Source organism: Salvelinus namaycush, chromosome 16, assembly GCF_016432855.1.
Source record: "Salvelinus namaycush isolate Seneca chromosome 16, SaNama_1.0, whole genome shotgun sequence".
Taxonomy (NCBI): Eukaryota; Metazoa; Chordata; class Actinopteri; order Salmoniformes; family Salmonidae; genus Salvelinus; species Salvelinus namaycush.
In genome coordinates, this window is record NC_052322.1 from 34,181,973 (window position 1) to 34,202,029 (window position 20,057).

The window sequence follows — 20,057 nt, forward strand, 5'->3', positions numbered from 1 at the left end:
TCAATTCATGATTTAGACTTGCTTTTTAGGTGGAAGTTTAGCTTAGCAAGATTCATCTCACAATGAGACCAAACATAGTCAGTGATCATCTATGATGTGTTAATGCTGTTATCATATGCACCACTATCATATTATAACAGTAAAGGCATTATGAAAGAAACATCCATGTCATGAGTAAACAAACACTCCCATTAAGTGCAGGCAAACACACAAACACCTTGGCTAAGTCCTAGACTATGAGCTCATCTCTGCGGATATCCCCCCAACCCCGACACCCCTAACACACACACTACGCACCTACACCCCTTCACCCAGTTACACTGCATGCTATCTGTATGTTTACATTGCAAACCTGTCTATGTTTACAAACACACACTAGTGGCCCAACACTGTGGCTGTGGGGTTAGTGAGGACTTTCCGGGACAGAGGAACAACACCAGGTGCAGGTCGAGGACACTTCAGGACAGGGATTCCTGCCCTGTGTGGGAACTGTACATTAACTTTGTCAACCTGATCATTTAAGTAGCCTACTGAATGTGAATGCATTATATTTTTGTATATGTCATAAAATGAATAATGAATACATTAAAGTCATATTATATGTCTGAGATGAATGGAGGATGTATGATTAAATGAATCAGTTCCTCCAGGTATTGATTCCTCTATGGCTGATGATGTTAGATAGCAGGTCATATGGGGAGTTCAGGGCTGCTCTGATGACTATGTCCCATTTAGCTCCCACCGAGTTCTGTTCAGGGGCCTCAGTTATCAAAGTGCGTGCGCACAAAAAATATGTGCGTCAGTTTTCCCACAAAGGTCGGTATTTATCCATTTTGAACTTGACAGGAAAGTGTGCGCTTCTCCACGCAAATCTCAAACCATGTGTGCACACAAGTTGATCAACTGTATTGCAAGCAAATGTTGTTGTTTAGGTGTACATGAAGGTGTTTGATGCACAGGAATTATAATAATGGTAGGCTAATAAAAACATTAACTCGTTTGCCTAGTGATAAAACAGATGCATTTGCAGTTGGTAAGAAGATCGCATAACAGCATCTCGTCTAATATATTTATTTTAATTTTATTATATAGGCCTAAATCATAGTCATATTGCTCTTTTTCTGACATGACTTGTTTATTCCCGCTACACATCAAATATTAGGCTACCATGTATCCATCGCTCATTCAATAGTCACCTATGCGCGAAAGTAAACAGACTGTAGGCTACAGTATTGCTGTGCGATAGGAGCGGAACATAATAGCCTATTTAATCTCAGAGCCTATATCAAGGCAGGAGATAGAAATACAATCTATTGATAAACTAAATATTGAACAGGAATTCGTATTTTGTATAGAAGTGTTGGCTGTAGTAGCATTTACTTATAAATTGTTCGAAAGGTCAATCAATCTTGCAGAATACGCAGCAGGTGTTTGGCACTCCCTACACCTGGCATTTTTTTAAAAGTCCCTGCAAAAGATTAAAACATTCTGCCCACACCTCTACAGAAATCTGATGACATTTGCCATTGCGATATATATATTTGAAATTATCATTGCCATGTTCCAACACCTCCAAATCATACAGCAAATGAGGGCGTTATGTTACCGTAAAATAGGGAATGGAGGGCGTTTTCCAGGCGGGTTGTAGCGCTCGTTCACGACCCCACGAATATATTATGGTCGGATTATTCATTGAAAACATTCATACAGTATATACAGTATATGATGCGTGCGACAGTTTGATCAATCCCAATAATTTGTTGCGAACGCAAATCATAGAGTCTCCATGTACGCCATGATTTAGTACAACATTTACGCACGGTTAATAAATGAGGCCCCTGACCTAAAGCTGGAATCGTTAATGGTGAAACTGCCACATCCGTTTGGGATGCTACAACAACAAAGCAGTTACTGCAAACAACGAACACTGTTTTTTCCCCCTTGGCCATCATTGCCTGGAGATAGAACAGCAGAATATGCACTGCATTTTTTTTTATCACACTGCTCGATGCACCACACCTCTGATAAGTCCACAGAACAAAAACTAGAAGAAAGCTGCTGGGGCGGACAATGGTGCTGTTCCCCTAATGCGGATTCCATCTTTAAAGTGCTGCTGACTAAATGTTTTGCAATGACTGAACAACTAGGCTTCCTGATGAAAGTGAACTTGAAGTCATGCTAAACCATCTCCAATGCATTAACAACCATTCAATGACATTGAACCATTGGATGCATGTATCCCCCCTCTCTCCAACAGCTGTGGAGGACTGGCTGTTAAATTGTCAGTGCTGTGTCACAGTGCTGTGTACATACAATCTTCCTTCCTTCCCTCTGTTCCAGGAATAGAGACAGTGGATGAGAGGGGCGGTAGGCTTTACAGCAGAGAGAGACAGTCAGAGGTTCTGTTTTAGGAAGGGGAGAACAGAACCCTCTAATTTACCACAGAGCTGAGCTGAATTACCATGCCTTCAGGAAGAAACTGGCAACGTTGGTGCAGTAACCCGAGAGAGATGGGTGTGTTCTCTGCAGTAGCTGGTGTGTTGATTAGCCACCCAATATCCCTTAAATGTTGAGGTGGTTAGGCTATATGATGAGCTTTACAATTATGTGAGGAAACTGTACCCGGCTAGATGCATTTAAAAATCTAAAGTACCCCTGTGCTTTTTGGGGCGTGGCCTGACCTATATTTATGGCATGGCTCCTATTGTGCTGCACATCTGTGCAATGTTCACAAAATATCTGGATCAGGATCCCAGGATCCCATCAGGATATGCTATTGAATCAATCCTGAATAGACATATTAAACCAAGATAAAACCCTTACAACCCAGACTGTGAGCCTTTATAGAGTTAGTGCACTAAGCATTGCAAGGTCACACAAACTAAACAACTCTTAAAAACATACCCTCTGTGTTCCTAAAGAACTGACGTCACACTCGTGTCCTTGTGATAAGTGACAGACACTCATCGGTACAACACAAGACATGCAAACAGATAAAATAACACCTTACTGCACAAAGGGGACTGTGAAGAGACACAACCATTTTTTATATCTTGTATTGTAATTTGCACTGTACTATGTACAGTGGGCTCCCGGGTGGCGCAGTGGTCTAAGGCACTGCATCTCAGTGCAAGAGATGTCTCTACAGACCCTGGTTCGATTCCAGGCTGTATCACAACCGGCTGTGATTGGGAGTCCCATAAGGCGGTGCACAATTGGCCCAGCGTCATCCGGGTTAGGGTTTGGCCGGGGTATGGCGTCATTGTTCTTAACTAACTTGCCTAGTTAAATAAAAAATGTATTAGATATTGTAGGCTATGTGTGACATTTTAAATGTGGATCCTAATGAATACCAAATACTTGAGCGAAACACAGTGATCTCTGTGCTGAACACTGTCACGACCTGCCAGGGTCACCTGCTCTCTTCTCACACACTGAACCCACTCAGAGGACATTCAAGGACAGCCCTTATGCCTTAATCAATAGGTCTTATGTGAGCCGAGAGACCACAGGTTCTGAAGGTGTAGGCTATCCATAGGACTGACATAGGACTGACACTGCAGTCTGAGAAACCTGCCTCATTCAATTTCTTCATCGCTGGCTGAGGCTGGCTGACACAACAGAATGATAGTGGTAATTTGGCATGATTGAGCATGAGCAATGGCATAGGTCCAAAAACAAGTGCACACCGCACACACACACGCACACACACATACTTCACTTTTTATTAAAAGTACAGAAAGCAACCGACTGACTGACACAGTTCTGTATTTGAATAGAACTCTCGATTGAAAAGTATAAACAAATAAAGCATGTATTAGCATATGATTGCGCTGACGTTCTCTACTGGAGAGGCAGTGTTAGTCAATCACTCTGCAGGTCCATTGTTATTCTGCCTGACCAAAAAACGGACGGTCCACTATTTTGTTACTATGAATTATTCAGCTCAACAATCCCCGTGTGAGGGAGAGAGAGGAGAGAAAGGGATATTTTGCTTCTTTTTTATTTTTATTTTTTATTTTAAATAAGCCTTTATTGTAAATGTAAGAAGTGCACAGAGATTCAGTGCAGCATCCATTATATAATTTATTATATTTCACCTTTATTTAACCAGGTAGGCCAGTAGAGAACAAGTTCTCATTTACAACTGCGACCTGGCCAAGATAAAGCAAAGCAGTGTGACAAAAACAACAACACAGAGATACACATGGGATAAACAAATGTACAGTCAATAACACAATAGAAAAATCTGTATACAGTGTGTGCAAATGAAGAAAGGAGGTAAGGCAATAAATAGGCCATAGTGGTGAAGTAATTACAATTTAGCAATTAACACTGGAGTGATAGATGTGCAGATGAGGATGTGCAAGTAGAAATACTGGTGTGCAAAAGAGCAGAAAAACAAAAACAAATATGGGGATGAGGTAGGTAGTTGGTTGGATGGGCTATTTACAGATGGGCTGTGTACAGATGCAGCGATCGGTAAGCTGCTCTGACAGCTGATGCTTAAAGTTAGTGAGGGAGATATAAGTCTCCAACTTCAGTGATTTTTGCAATTCGTTCCAGTCATTGGCAGCAGAGAACTGGAAGGAAAGGTGGCCAAAGGAGGTGTTGGCTTTGGGGATGACCAGTGAAAAATACCTGCTGGAGTGTGTGCTACGGGTGGGTGTTTCTATGGTGACCAGTAAGCTGAGATAAGGTTGGAGCTTTACCTAGCAAAGACTTATAGATTACCTGGAGCCAGTGGGTTTGGCGACGAATATGTAGCGAGGACCAGCCAACGAGAGCATACAGGTCGCAGTGGTGGGTAGTATATGGGGCTTTGGTGACTTAACGGATGGCAATGTGATAGACTGCATCCAATTTGCTGAGTAGAGTGTTGGAGGCTATTTCGTAAATGACATCGCCGAAGTCAAGGACCGGTAGGATAGTCAGTTTTACGAGGGTATGTTTGGCAGCATAATCAATAAAAGGAAAACAATAAAGCCAAATGCTAAATGTACAGTTAATTGTCATCCCCTCTCCACTCATCCACAAAACCAAGTGCTCCCTCCACCTCTGAACAAAACACGTCCCTGTAACATGTTGGTCTCAAAGCCCAGAAGATCTTTCAGTGACAGGATATGACAATATCAAGCGTAATTCTTCAGTCATTAGACCTTAGAGAACAATCACCACATCCTGCCTTTGACCAGACTCAACTGTGTGTTTCTTGCCTAGGCCTAAATACACAGCTCTCTTAGCCCGAGAGAGAGAGAGGGAGAGAGAGAGGGGTAGAGAGAGAGCGAAAGCGAGGGAGAGAGAGAGAGGGAGAGAAACTGAGAGAGTGTAGAAGGTCGCTGCAGCAGTCATTTAGAATAGCTGGAGATAGCTGCCCACGTAGTTGAGTAATAACGCTCAAAGGAAATCATATGGTGTTACTCTCTGTCTGCATACCTCTCAACACCACCTGCCCAACCCACTACAGTAGGTGTGAATTAAATGTGTCACTGACTGCAGCCCAAGCAGTCCCTAGTGATAACTGTCATAACTGTTTCCTATGCTCTAGTCCGTTACAGCACAGTTACCTGATCTACCTGGAAGACAGCTAGCCTATGTGCTGAGGTAGCCTGGTCCCAGATCTGTAGCCTATACTTTAGCCAACTCTTCTGGCTATCATTGACATGCCACACCTGTTAGTATAGCCTAGTAGCCTACATGTCTCACTTTTGTTTGATTGATTCTGTAGGTTGTCTGTCTTTTCTTTACATTTATAGGGGCATTGAAAAAGCCCCGCAGAATCCATCTGGTCCTAGTAAATACTGGCAGCAGTGCCTGGCTTGCAGCACTCTGGTAGGACCCCCCTCCCCACAACCTCAAACTCCCATTGAAAGTGCTTCTATTCAGTTCAAGTAAGCACAAGCTTTCACAGACTCCAAAACATTTTCTACACACTGTTCTCAGCTTAGTGAAGCCAGATGAAGAAGAACAATTACAGTTGTGAATGACACTATTTTTGTGAAAATAGATTAATCGTCTCATCTAAAAACATACATTTTCTTCACTGTAGATCAAGCTTTCGCACAATGTTCTCGGGGGTTACTGCACCAACGTTGTCAGTCTCTACCTGAAGGCATGGTAATTCAGCTCACCTTAGGGAAGCCTGATGGAGACAAGTTACAGTTGTGAATACTACACTATTGCTGTGAAAATGTATAATTTGTCTAAAAACGTGCATTTTCCGAGATCTGGACACTCAAGACTATATGCTGTCGAACGGCTATACCATAAAAGCTTTCACAGACGCAATATTCTCGGTTTAGGGAAGCCTGATAAAAGACATATTTAGAGTTGTGGATGTAATTTAATTTTTGTGAAAAGTAATTAGTCAAAAAACATGCATTTTCCTTCATCTGGGTACCTAGACTAGGCTGTTGATATATACCATACAAGCACATAGACTTTCACAGACTTTAAGCTCATCCTCACTTTGGGCTGACTCTGACTAAAAAAATCCACTGTGTGAGAAGTGAACTCATTTAACCCCAGACCAGCATCAATGAACAGCTATGCCTACTCTCAGTGTTTTAATCTGTGAATGGGGGTTTTCTAAACTGCCAGACAGTTGTGGTGCTAGTCTGCTATTCCCTAGTAGACTGAGGGGCAGGTTGGGCTCTAGGCTATACAAAAGGGACACTCTCTGGGATACGTACTGTACACTATGGTTACAATTCTGTCTCTTTAGCCAACTGCATCGTCAGGAAAAAGAATGGCAACCAGACTAGGCGACATCCTGAAAATTCCATCCTTATAAGAATATAAGATAACAGAGTGTAGCATTTATGCAGACCAAGTTGCATTTATCATCAGAATGTATTTTATTCTGTTCTTGCTTGACTTGCAGGATGCGTGGTTGGGTTTTAAATGAAGAGGATGCTGCTACAGGATGTGTGTCACTCTTTGCCTCTCTATCTCTCTGCATCAGCACTTCTGTGTTCTCCATCCATCATGTCCCATCAGTCTCCTCTGCTCACCTCAGATTCTGGCCTGTGTCCAGCCCAGGGATCGACACAACTGTATTTAATTTTCATGGTTCTCTGAAGGGCTTTAAGTTTTACATCCCACCGGAAACATATGCAAACACTGCTATTCCAAAGCACAGTATACTGTAGCTTACCTACATTACATTGGCAATGCAATGCAACCCAACTTAGCCTGTAACCTATAGCCTGTAGCTCCCATTATTAAATCCGGACCTCAAGGCTTCGCAGCACTGTTGGTTTACCATATTCCCCTTGAATCAGGCAGCGATTCAGACCTAGAACACCACGTAGGCCTAAGTCGAATCTCTGGCTAGGAGCAGTGGCGACCTGTTATGAGCCATAGCTACAAAAATATATATATACAGTGCCTTGCAAAAGTATTCATCCCCCTTGGCGTTTTTCCTATTTTGTTACATTACAACTTGTAATATAAATAGATTTTTATTTGGATTTCATGTAATGGACATACAGAAAATAGTCCAAATTGGTGAAGTGAAATGAAAAAAATGACTTGTTTAAAAAAATGTCCACCTGTGTGCAATCTAAGTGTCACATGATTGGTCACATGATCTCAATATATATATATATATATATATATATATATATATATATATATATATACACACCTGTTCTGAAAGACCCCAGAGTCTGCAACACCACCAAGCAAGCGGCACCACCAAGCAAGCGGCACTAAGACCAAGGAGCTCTCCAAACAGGTCAGGGACAAAGTTGTGGAGAAGTACAGATCAGTGTTGGGTTATAAAAAAGTATCAGAAACTTTGATCATCCCACGGAGCACCCTTAAATCCATTATTAAAAAATGGAAAGAATATGGCCCCACAACAAACCTGTCAAGAGAGGGCCACCCACCAAAACATGGACCAGGCAAGGAGGGCATTAATCAGAGGCAACAAAGAGACCAAAGGTAACCCTGAAGGAGCTGCAAAGCTCCACAGCGGAGATTGGAGTATATGTCCATAGGACCACTTTAAGCCGTACACTCGACGGAGCTGGGCTTTACGGAAGCGTGGCCAGAAAAAAGCCATTGCTTAAAGAAAAAAATAAGCAAACACATTTGGTGTATGCCAAAAAGCATTTTGAAGACTCCCCAAACATATGGAAGAAGGTACTCTGGTCAGATGAGACTAAAATTTTGCTTTTTGGCCACCAAGGAAAACGCTATGTCTGGCACAAACCCAACACCTCTCATCACCCAGAGAACATCATCCCCACAGTGAAGCATGGTGGTGGCAGCATCATGCTGTGGGGATGTTTTTCATCGGCAGGGACTGGGACACTGGTCAGAATTGAAGAAATTATGGATGGTGCTAAATACAAGGAAATTCTTGGGGGAAACCTGTTTCAGTCTTCCAGATTTGAGACTGGGACGGAGGTTCACCTTCCAGCAGGACAATGACCCTAAGCATACTACTAAAGCAACACTTGAGTGGTTTAAGGGGAAACATTTAAATGTCTTGGAATGGCTTAATCAAAGCCCAGACCTCAATCCAATTGAGAATCTGTGGTATGACTTGAAGATTGCTGTACACCATCTGAACCCATCCAACTTGAAGGAGCTGGAGCAGTTTTGCCTAGAAGAATGGGCAAAAATCCCAGTGACTAGATGTGCCAAGCGTATAGAGACATACCCCAAGAGACTTGCAGCTGTAATTGCTGCAAAAGGTGGCTCTATAAAGTATTGACTTTGAGGGGGTGAATAGTTATGCACGCTCAAGTTTTAATTTTTTTGGTCTTATTTCTTGTTTGTTTCACAATAAAAAATATGTTGCATCTTCAAAGTGATAGACATGTTGTGTAAATCAAATGATACAAACCCCCCAAAAATCCATCTAAATTCCAGGTTGTAAGGCTACAAAATAGGAAAAATGCCAAGGAGGGTGAATACTTTCGCATGTGTAACGTCCTGACCAGAGTTCTTATGTGTTTTGCTTGTTTAGTGTTGGTCAGGACGTGAGCTGGGTGGGAATTCTATGTTGTGTGTCTAGTTCGTCTGTTTCTATGTTCAGCCTGATATGGTTCTCAATCAGAGACAGCTGTCAATCGTTGTCCCTGATTGAGAATCATATATAGGTGGCTTGTTTTGTGTTGGGGATTGTGGGTGGTTGTTTCCTGTCTCTGTGTTTGTGTTCTGCACCAGATAGGACTGTCTCGGCTTTCACGTTTGTTGTTTTGTAATGTTTGTTAATGTTCATCGTTTATTGTTTAATTAAACATGTTGAACACTAACTGCGCTGCATTTTGGTCCTCTCCTTCATCCCAGGAAGAAAGCCGTTACAGCATGTATGTATCTATGTATACATATATATGTATATATATGTATATACATATATATGCATATGTATGTATCTATGTATACATATATATGTATATACATATATATGCATATACATATATATATATATACACATATGTGTGTGTATATACATACAAATGTGTGTGTATGTTTTTTGTGTGCCTGTTTTGCATGTTATTTTGGCATTAATACGTGTCACATATCAGTTTGCAAACAATGTAAAAAAATGTTTTAGTTAATACAGAGCGTAGGGGTTGGTAATCTTCTCTAGTTGCAGAGAAGTGATTGGCTCAGTGTTCTGTCACTCATGGGGACACTACGTAACCGCAAAATCTACAGGGAGAGCTAGGAAGTTCAAGCCCCCTTGGGTGCTGCCATAGATTTACATTATCAGTGCCCGTTATGTCTACTGTAGCTTTGATTGGACTGATCATGTCAACATCATACCTTCAAAATCTTAGCTAGCAAGCTAGACAAGCAGTCATCATCAACAATCATATGAAGAGAAATTATAGATAAAACGTATCGGTGCTCATCAGACATTGGACATAAACATTACGCAACAAGTTGGAAATCGCAAATTCAACAATGAGTGGTTTGGAAGGAATCAGTGGCTAACTGCAAGCGTTGCAAAGCAATCACTATTTTGCTTCCCCTGCCTTCTATTTGGTGGAGGGGGTGTGGTCCAAGGTTTAAGAGTCTCTTTTCCAAGCTTAAAAGGATAAACATTCACACACAACACCATGGGCCAGAAAAGGTTGAATACATTGGCCATGCTGTCAATCAAGCATGACTTCTGCTGCATTCAAAACAACTGGAAACTCAGAACTGGGAAATCTCTGACTTCAGTGAGTTCGAGACAACTGGGAACTCTGAAAAAAACGTGCTCCGACTGGGACATACATTTTGAACGGTCATCCAACTCGGAATTCCAAGTTGGGAACCCGGGCCTCTTTCTAAATCTCCGACCTGAAGCTCACTGACGTCATGATTCAACCTTATTTTTTTCAGAGTTCCCAGTTGTCTTGAAAGCACCATAAATCAAGAGAATGCCAGACTTCGATGACAAAGTTACATGACAAAAGTTTCCCAGAAGAAGTACCGCCGTACCACCTTCCTGTTCAAGTGAGCACAGCACAACGGTGAGTCCAAAAATGTATTGTATGCTGCTGCATAAATAATGTAATATTCCAGGGAGATATATATACTGTAGCTAAGAAATTAATACTAAGTGTATGTTGTGTAGTAAGCTGTTAGTAACCCATGTGTCTCACCCTAACAATTGGTCCCTTTCCCCTTCATAACTTAGCCTACTGTTCTGACTTGGTGGTGCACATGTAGCCTATAGCCTGTTTTAGACAAATGTCATCATCGAATATTGTAAGAGCTTTCATTGTGTGCTTATATGCCCCATTTATTTATCCTATAGTTTTGGCTTGGTGTACAGGGAGAATACTGCAAGAATGGCCCATGTTCTAAATTCTGTCGCTGTACATTTCAAAAGTGCTTTACAAACAGTTATATTGACTACGTCCATCTTAGCTCGTTCATTAATGTCTTAATCGAAATGACGGATTGCCTCGTATCCGCTCAAGGTTCCCTTATGCCATAGTTTGTACATCTTAATTGTCAGTAGAAACCACATTTGTTTACGCAAGTCAGTCATATCAGCTATGTTTTAAAAAAAAGTCAGTATATGAGGCTGAATGAACTGTTTTGCTGCCAGACAAGGCTCCGCTGATAGCCAGGTGTAGCGGTGGTAAGGATTCACTCCATGGTGCTGAAAAGAAAGCTCTGCTGTTGGGACAGCTTTATGTAGGCCCAAACAGTTTGTGGGCTCCGTTTGTCACCATTATAGTGCAGTTAATGTATTGTTTAGTGGCTTTGCTGGCATGCATCCCCCCAAAAATGTTTACGTTTGTCCCACCAAGATCGACATGCTAAAACCGCCACTGGCTATGCCTAATCAAGAACATTTATCAGTCGATTAACTACCAGGTAGAAAATAAACATAGTAGTTTTGCGGACCTCCAGACTCGGATTTGAGCTCAGGCAGTGCAAATTAAATAAAGTCCTCTGTGAGGACAGAAAGCAATTTACACAGCGTCCATGGGACATTATTCACTCTCACTGTGGGGAGACATATTGTAAATGACACCAATTGCACATTGAATCGAGCGTAAAGATATCAATATTCTGTCCTCCGTGACTCAACTGTGACAGTCTCAGGACAGTAGCTAGACATACTGGCAAGCACGCACGCGCACACACTCTCTCTCTCTCTGAAATTTAAAGGGGCTATTTGGGGGACAGGGACAGACTGTTGGGATGACACAATGAAGCTCATTTCCTCCCTCTGTAAAGTGTTATTGCTTTATAAGTACACTAAACTACCTTCCAATAACTGGGGAAATGGGAACACACAATGTCATTAAAAACACTTTACAGGGGTCTAGTTAACACAAAATTGCTAATGAAAGTATTTGATTGAGCACCATCATTTCAATACCATAAATGCATTAAGCAAAATGCGTACACCAAGCCCTTTAGAATTATTTCCACTAAAATTGGATGTGTGATGAAAGAAAGGAAACTGTTTCTTATTGGAACATCGTGTCAGGGATCCAACACAAAGAGCATTCATTATTCATTGGGCCACTTAGGTGCATACAGACACAACTCCTCAAGGGATGCAGACTTTCACCGGAGACCTGGCCAAAAGATGTCAGCCATTTCAGGAAAAGCCAAGTCTTGGTCTGATCCGTAGACTGTCCCAAAACAAAATCTGAATTTCAACTGACTAACCTCACCTACACAATCTATCCTAAGCACTAAAGGGCTCTGCTAACAAGGATTATAATCATTTTTTATTATAACAATAGCCAAGGTTACATTGTGGGGTGCCCTCCAAAACCCTTCTAAACTGAAAATGTGTTGATTACCATAAATGGATATATTACATGATTTTGAAAAATTCTAGTTAGAATTTAATGGTGTTATGTATCTGATCTCTGTGCTATAAAAGGTATTGTAAAATGGTGTTATAAAAGGTTGTAAAAAAAATGAAGCATTTCCAAAATTGCATCCAATATGGTTCCAAATAAGGATTAATTGGTGGAGATCTTGTAGACACAAAGATATTTAGAGAAAATTATGGTGCACGATATTACAACAGGTTGTTTTGTGTTGATAAAACATTTAGTTAAGCTACAATGTTGTGTTTTTCTTCTTCATATCATGGCATCGCCTTCGATGCTTACATCCCACAAATGAGAGGTGGGGCAGTTGTCTGTGAGGGATCTCACAGCCTCCGCCTCTTTAAACGCAGCAGCCTAAAAACTCACACTGGCACCATGGCAACCAATTTTAGAGCAAGATTAGCTGACTAGCCGCTATCACATTTAGGGAAACTATAATAACAAATATTGTGTGCTTCAGTAAAAGTGTATTTTGTGTCTACAAACATGATTATATTGTTAGTTATATTGTTAGGCCTACATTGGCAGGTTTGGTAGCCTAGCTAAACGGGCGACAGTGGCTACTGTGGATGGCAACATTGCTGCCAGTCCATTACCACTCTTGAAAGTGAGCTAACTTGTTACTTTGATGCTAAGTAGGTTGCAACTACAGATCATCACTTACCTCCCCTACATTTTCTCTGTCGGCGCTCCCGTTCATTTCCATATTGATGGCAATGTCAGGGGTAAAAAAACAAAAACAAGATGCAAGTTTTGTTTCACATTAAAAAATGTGGAACCAACTTGTCTGCTCGGCGGAGGAAAGTGAGCTCGTGGGTCGCGCGCGCTGTGGAATGGGGGATGGCTCACCCAATCCTCGACGATTTGGATCAACTGCATAAATCCTGCTGTATGTATCCTATTATTATACACCCCGAATAATAATAGATTGCCTGGGGACCAAAAGTTGCTCTGGCATAGCTACATAGATTGAAAATACCACATTTGAAGACCAAAGTCCAGGATTGTTGTCTACAAATAAAATACATTATTATTGAAACATAGGCCTGGATGTATATTTATGATCATGCTAGTGTAACAGTATAACTTTAAACCGTCCCCTCGCCCCGACACGGGCGCGAACCAGGGACCCTCTGCACACATCAACAACGGTCGCCCACGAAGCATCGTTACCCATCGCTCCACAAAGGCCACGGCCCTTGCAGAGCAAGGGGCAACACTACATCTAGGTTTCAGAGCAAGTGACGTAACTGATTGAAACGCTACTAGCGTGTACCCGCTAACTAGCTAGCCATTTCACATCCGTTACACTAGTACATTTAAAAAATATATTATATAAATGAATTATACAAACAAAGATGTATGTAATATTAGTTAGAGCAGGGAACTCAAATTTATTATTTAATTATTAATTAATCATATCTTCAGGGTAACCTGAATCAGAGGACAGTTGAGTGGATTGTCTTTTTGCAGGTTAGGTTAATGATTTTCACAATGAGAAAGGCACTCATTTGTTTTGCTATGTTTGTTATCATAGATGGGCCTACTGCAAGTCATGCACAGGGTTCACTCTTGCAGGTCTTTCTTTTAGTGTAGGGTTCAGTGGAAAGTATGCCTCCCTCTGGTCACTTCTGTGTCCAGAAGAGTAGATTATGCAAAGACCGTCTAGAAAACTTAATAGAAGACTGTTTTCAACCATGTTTGTTTTCAAGTATGGATATTCAATATATACATGTCTGTTTTTTATATTTACAAATCTGGAGTTTGAGGTTCCCTTGTGTGTGGTGGTGACGCATCTACAGTAACCTATTTGCTTTGTAGTTATCTTGAGCCAATGCCAAGCCAAGGAATGATAAGGTGTACATTTCATTTAGCTTCGATGCTGGGAGGGACTCACAGTTTTACAAAAGAACATCACTTATTATATGGATTAGGGTAATCAGATTTCATCATTAATCTTTCATCCTATTCACAGTTATGTCAGTCAGTTGACTCAAGAGGGAAGTGGTGACTCAAGGAAGGCTATGGGAGGCAGTTTTTTGTATTTTGCTGTTCACTCTCTCTCTCTCTCTCTCTCTCTCACACACACACACACACACACACACACACACACACACACACACACACACACACACACACACACACACACACACACACACACACACACACACACACACACACACACACTTTTACTCCACCACATTCCTAAATAAAATATGTATTTTTTACTCCCATACATCCCTGACACCCAAAAGTACTCTTTACATTTTGAATGCTCAGACAGGACAGCAATATGGTCATATTCACGCTCTTATCAATATAATGCGTTGTCATCCTTACTGCCTCTGATCTCGTCTACATTTACCTTTACTTTTAACTTTCGCTCAAGTATGACATTTTTAGTAACTTTTCCATCACTGTACTGAAGTACATATAGGACCAGATACTTTTAGACTTTTACTCAAGTAGTATTTTACTGGGTGACTTTCACTATTACTTAAGTCATTTTCTATTAAGGTATCACACACACACACACACACACACACACACACACACACACACACACACACACACACACACACACACACACACACACACACACACACACACACACACACACACACACACACAGAGAGAGAGATGTAGCTAGAGATGTAGACCAGATCATTTCATAGGAAATAGCTACTAGCTGTCTTTAATAAAATGAATAGTCTCCTGCCCATACAGCTCAAAATAAATAGAATGCCATGTGATCAGTTTTTCAGATGGGACGTTAAACCTGTGTCCTGACTCACTGTGGTCACTAAAGATCCCATGGCACTTATTGTAAGAGTAGGTGTGTTAACCCAGGTGTCCTGGCTAAATTCCCAATCTGGCCTTCGTACCATCATGGCCACCTAATCATACCCAGTTTATGCTTGTCTCATTCATCCCCCCTCCTCTCCCCTGTAACTATTCCCCAGGTCGTTGCTGTAAATGAGAATGTCTTCTCAGTCAATTTACCTGGTAAAATAAGGGTTCAATAAAATGAAAACATCTAAAGAAGTAGCGTTTTTGAACAACTGCCATAGCCAATGTAGGTATTTTTGTTGTTGTTGTTGCGGGATATACCGTTTCACTGGTGGACGAAGCAAATGGGCTGGGTCAACACGTATCGCCTCCTCTGTTGTCGCAAGCTAAACGTGCGCTTTAATTGGGTGGCCCTCCAGTCATTACTATGGGCGTGGAACCTGTAAAAAGGGGACCTCGCAGCAGTAGACAGTAGTTGCATTTACCAGGCTGATTTATTTTGTGATGGGAAACACTGACGATCTATTAACGTTTCAAGTTAAATACTGAGGATATTTATCCGGACACTATGGACATCAGCATTATAATTCTTGAAGATTCATCGCCTCTGAAAGTCGTATGACAGACACTCGCGCAGGTAACCTGCAGAAAGATCAACGGCACGCGTATTTCCCACATCGGATGAGTCGAGGCCGGGAAGCAAGGTTGGTGACATTCCGTCCGAATTGGCAACAGTTTTCTCGTTTATAATTATTTACAGCTTGGACCTAACAGCTAAATGGAACGAAAATAAGCAATTGTGGATAGACCGATAAACTGTTCTCGTTTTGCTGTCTCGTCGTGGTTCAACCTTCCTATATACTGTCATTGGGTTCAACGTTGTTTCATTCGGAGTTAGCATCAGTCGGCTAGCTAGCATCATCAGCCAGCTTCCTTGCCTGCTCAAACGAGTTACGTTAGGCTCCAAACAAATTACCACTAATGTATTTACATTTTGAGTGGGTGTTATGTTTTCTCAACGGGTAGCTAGCTACCTAACTAGATCACATTGTCAATTATTTCACAAGCTCTTGCTGATGTGTATCTTATCAGGCTACATTTTATTTCAGCCTGGTCTCTAAGACTACACGTAACATGGTAAACGAAAACCCTGAACACTCAATTTGTATGATGTGGTGTTTGGTATGGTTACATAAAATAGGTTACTTAAGCCACAAAATGAAAGGAAAGGTGGTTGGAAGGGTGGGCCTGTAACAAATGTCTAGCATCCCAAAGGTTGCGTGTTCGAATCTCCACAGACCACGTTTACATGTGTAGAGTATTCTGGATAGTAGCTCTTATCCCACTTAAGGTATTATTCGGGATCATCTGTTTAAATGCACCTTTGATATTCTGCTCATGAGTGTCCCTGTACCCATGAATAAACAGAATATTCCTCATTTAAGTTAATATGGGTTAAATAGAATAGTAACTGCAATATGGACACTGACTAGGACTACAACCTCTCACATGTAATATAATAATTCCTGCACAACTATGCATTTCTTGCAGTGAAATTATACAAGTTTCATTTTGTTTCCACAGGAGTGGAGTAATTTCTTTCAACGTCTCTTGAGAGAATGTGTGTGTAATGTGTCAAAGCAACACTGTTATGCAAGCAGACAGTACACCACATGACCAGAAGTATGTGGACACCTGCTCATTGAACATCTCATTCCAAAATAATGAACATTAATATGAAGTCCCTCCCCCCTTGCTGCTATAACAGCCTCCACTCTTCTGGGAAGGCTTTCCACTAGATATTGAAACATTGCTGCGATGACTTGCTTCCATTCAGCCATGAGCATTAGTGAGGCCCGCGGTCAGCGTTCCAATTCATCCCAAAGGTTTTCAATGGGGTTGAGGTCAGGGCTCTGTGCAGGCCAGTCAAGTTCTTCCACACCGATCTCGACAAACCATTTCTGTATTGCCCTCGCTTTGTGCATGGGGGCATTGTCATGCTTAAACAGGAAAGAGCTTCACCAATCTGTTGCCACAAAGTTGAAAGCACAGAATCGTCTAGAATGCCATTGTATGCTGTAGCGTTAAGATTTCCCCAACCATGAAAAACAGCCCCAGACCATTATGTGGGTGTCCACATACTTGTGTGTATGTGTATAGGTCCCGTCAAAAGTTTGGACACGTGCTCATTCAAGGGCTTTTTTTACCTCCTACATTGTAGAATAATAGTGAAGACATCAAAGCTATGAAATAACACACATGGAATCATGTAGCAGCCAAAAAAGTGTTAAACAAATCAAAATATATTTTATATTTGAGATTCTTCACAGTAGCCACCCTTTGCCTTGATGACAGCTTTGCACACTCTTGGCATTCTCTCAACCAACTTCACCTCGAATGCTTTCCAACAGTCTTGAAGGTGTTACCACATATGCTGAGCGCTTGGCTACTTTTCCTTCACTCTGCGGTCCAACTCATCCCAAACCAACTCATCCCAAACCATCTCAATTGGGTTGAGGTCGGATGATTGTGGAGGCTAAGTCATCTGATGCAGCATTCCATCACTCTCCTCTTGGTCAATTAGCCCTTACACAGCCTTGAGGTGTGTTGGGTCATTGTCTGGTTGAAAAACAAATGATAGTCCCACTAAGCGCAAACCAGATGGGATGGCGTATCGCTGTGGTAGCCATGCTGGTTAAGTGTGCCTTGAATTCTAAATAAATCAGACCGTGTCACCAGCAAAGCACCATCACACCACCTCTGTGCTTCATGGGGGGAACCACACATGCGGAGATCATCCATTCACCTACTCTGCGTCTCAGAAAGACATGGTGGTTGGAACCAAAAATCTCAAGTTTGGACTGAGACCAAAGGACCGATTTCCACTAGTCTATTGTCCATTGCTCGTGTTTCTTGGCCCAAGCAAGTCTCTTATTGGTGTCCTTTAGTGGTGGTTTCTTTGCAGCAATTTGACCATGAAGGCCTGTTTCATGCTGTCTCCTCTGAACAGTTGATGTTGAGATCTGTGTGTTACTTGAACTCTGAGGCATTTATTTGTGCTGCAATTTCTGAGGCAGTTAACTCTAATGAACTTATCCTCTGCAGCAGAGGTAACTCTGGGTCTTCATTTCCTGTGGCAGTCCTCATGAGAGCCAGTTTCATCATAGTGCTTGATGGTTTTTGCGACTGCACTTGAAGAAACTTTCAAAGTTCTTAATGTTCTGGATTGACTGACCTTCATGTCTTAAAGTAATAATGGACTGTTCTTTGCTTTTGAGCTGTTCTTGCCATAATATGGATTTTGTCTTTTACCAAATAGGGTTATCTTCTGTATACCACCTCTACCTTGTCACAACACAACTGATTTGGCTCAAATGCATTACGAAGGAAAGGAATTCCATAAATTAACTTTTAACAAGGCACACCTGTTAATTGAAATGCATTTCAAGTGACTACCTCATGAAACTGGTTGAGAGCTTTGCACACTCTTGGCATTCTAACACTTGGTTACTACATGACTTCATAGTTTGTCTTAACTATTATTCTACAATGTAAAAAATAAAGAAACCCTTGAGTGTGTATTCAGACTCCTTGGATTTTTCCACATTTTTGTTATGTTACAGCCTTATTCTAAAAGGTATTAAATTGTTTTCCTCATCAATCTACACACAATACCCCATAATGACAAAGCAAAAAGAGATATAAAAAAAACATTTACTCAATACTTTTTGAAGCACCTTTGGCAGTGATTACAGCCTCGATTCTTCGTGGGTATGACGCTACAGGCTTGGCACACCTGTATTTGGGGAGTTTCTCCCATTCTTCTCTGCAGCTCCTCTCAAGCTCTGTTAGGTTGGATGGGGAGTGTCGCTGCACAGCTATTTTCAGGGTCATTGTCCTGTTGGAAGGTGAACCTTTGCCCCAGTCTGAGAACCTGCACCAGAGCGCTCAGGACTTCATCAAGGATCTAAGTACTTTGCTCTGTTCATCTTTCCCTTGATCCTGACTAGTTTCCTAGTACCTGCCTCTGAAAAACATCCCCACAGAATGATGCTGCCACCACCATGCTTCACCGTAGGGATGGTGCCAGGTTTCCTCCAGATGTGACGCTTGGCATTCAGGCCAAAGAGTTCAATCTTGGTTTCATCAGACCAGAGAATCTTGTTTCTCATGGTCTCTGAGTCCTTTAGGTGCCTTTTGGAAAACTACATGCAGGCTGTAATGTGGCTTATGTCTGGCCACTCTACCATAAAGACCTGATTGGTGGAGTGCTTCGGGGATGGTTGTCCTTCTGGAAGGTTCTCCCATCTCCCCAGAGGGACTCTAGAGCTCTGTCAGACTGACCATCGGGCTCTTGGTCACCTCCCTGACCAAGGCCCTTCTCCCCCGATTGCTCAGTTTGGCTGGGTGGCCAGCTGAAGGAAGAGTCTTGGCTGTTCCAAACTTCTTCCATTTAAGAATGATGGAGGCCACTGTTCTTGTGGACCTTCAATGCTGCAGGTATGTTTTGGTACCCTTCCCCAGATCTGTACCTCGACACAATCCTGTCTCGGAGCTCTACGGACACCTCCTTCGACCTCGTGGTTTGGTTTTTGTTCTGACATGCACTGTCAACTGTGGGAGCTTATGTAGACTGGTGTGAGCCTCTCCAAATCATGTCCAATCAATTGAATTTATCACAGGTGGACTCCACTCAAGTTGTAGAAACAGCTCAAGGATGATCAATGGAAACAGGATGCACCAGAGCTCAATTTCAAGTCTCCATAGCAAAGGGTCCGAATAGTTATATAAATAAGGTATTTCTGTTTTTATTTGTAATAAATTAGCAAAAATGTCAACCTGTTTTTTGCTTTGTCATTATTTGTGTAGATTAAGAAGGAAAAACATGTTTAATCCATTCTAGAATAAGGCTGCAATGTAACAATGTGGAAAAAGCCAAGGGTTCTGAATACT

At 41.7% G+C, this 20,057-nt stretch overlaps 1 protein-coding gene across 1 annotated transcript in view; it reads left to right on the forward strand.

Moving 5' to 3' along the window:
* Window positions 1-15,591: 15,591 nt before the first annotated feature.
* The window catches only part of LOC120061640 (serine/threonine-protein kinase WNK2-like), an 88,321-nt gene continuing 83,855 nt past the window's right edge, over window positions 15,592-20,057 (forward strand). The window contains exon 1 of the mRNA XM_039011541.1: window positions 15,592-15,808. The gene's annotated coding sequence lies outside the window, so the exon portion shown is untranslated. The remainder of the gene's footprint in view (window positions 15,809-20,057) is intronic.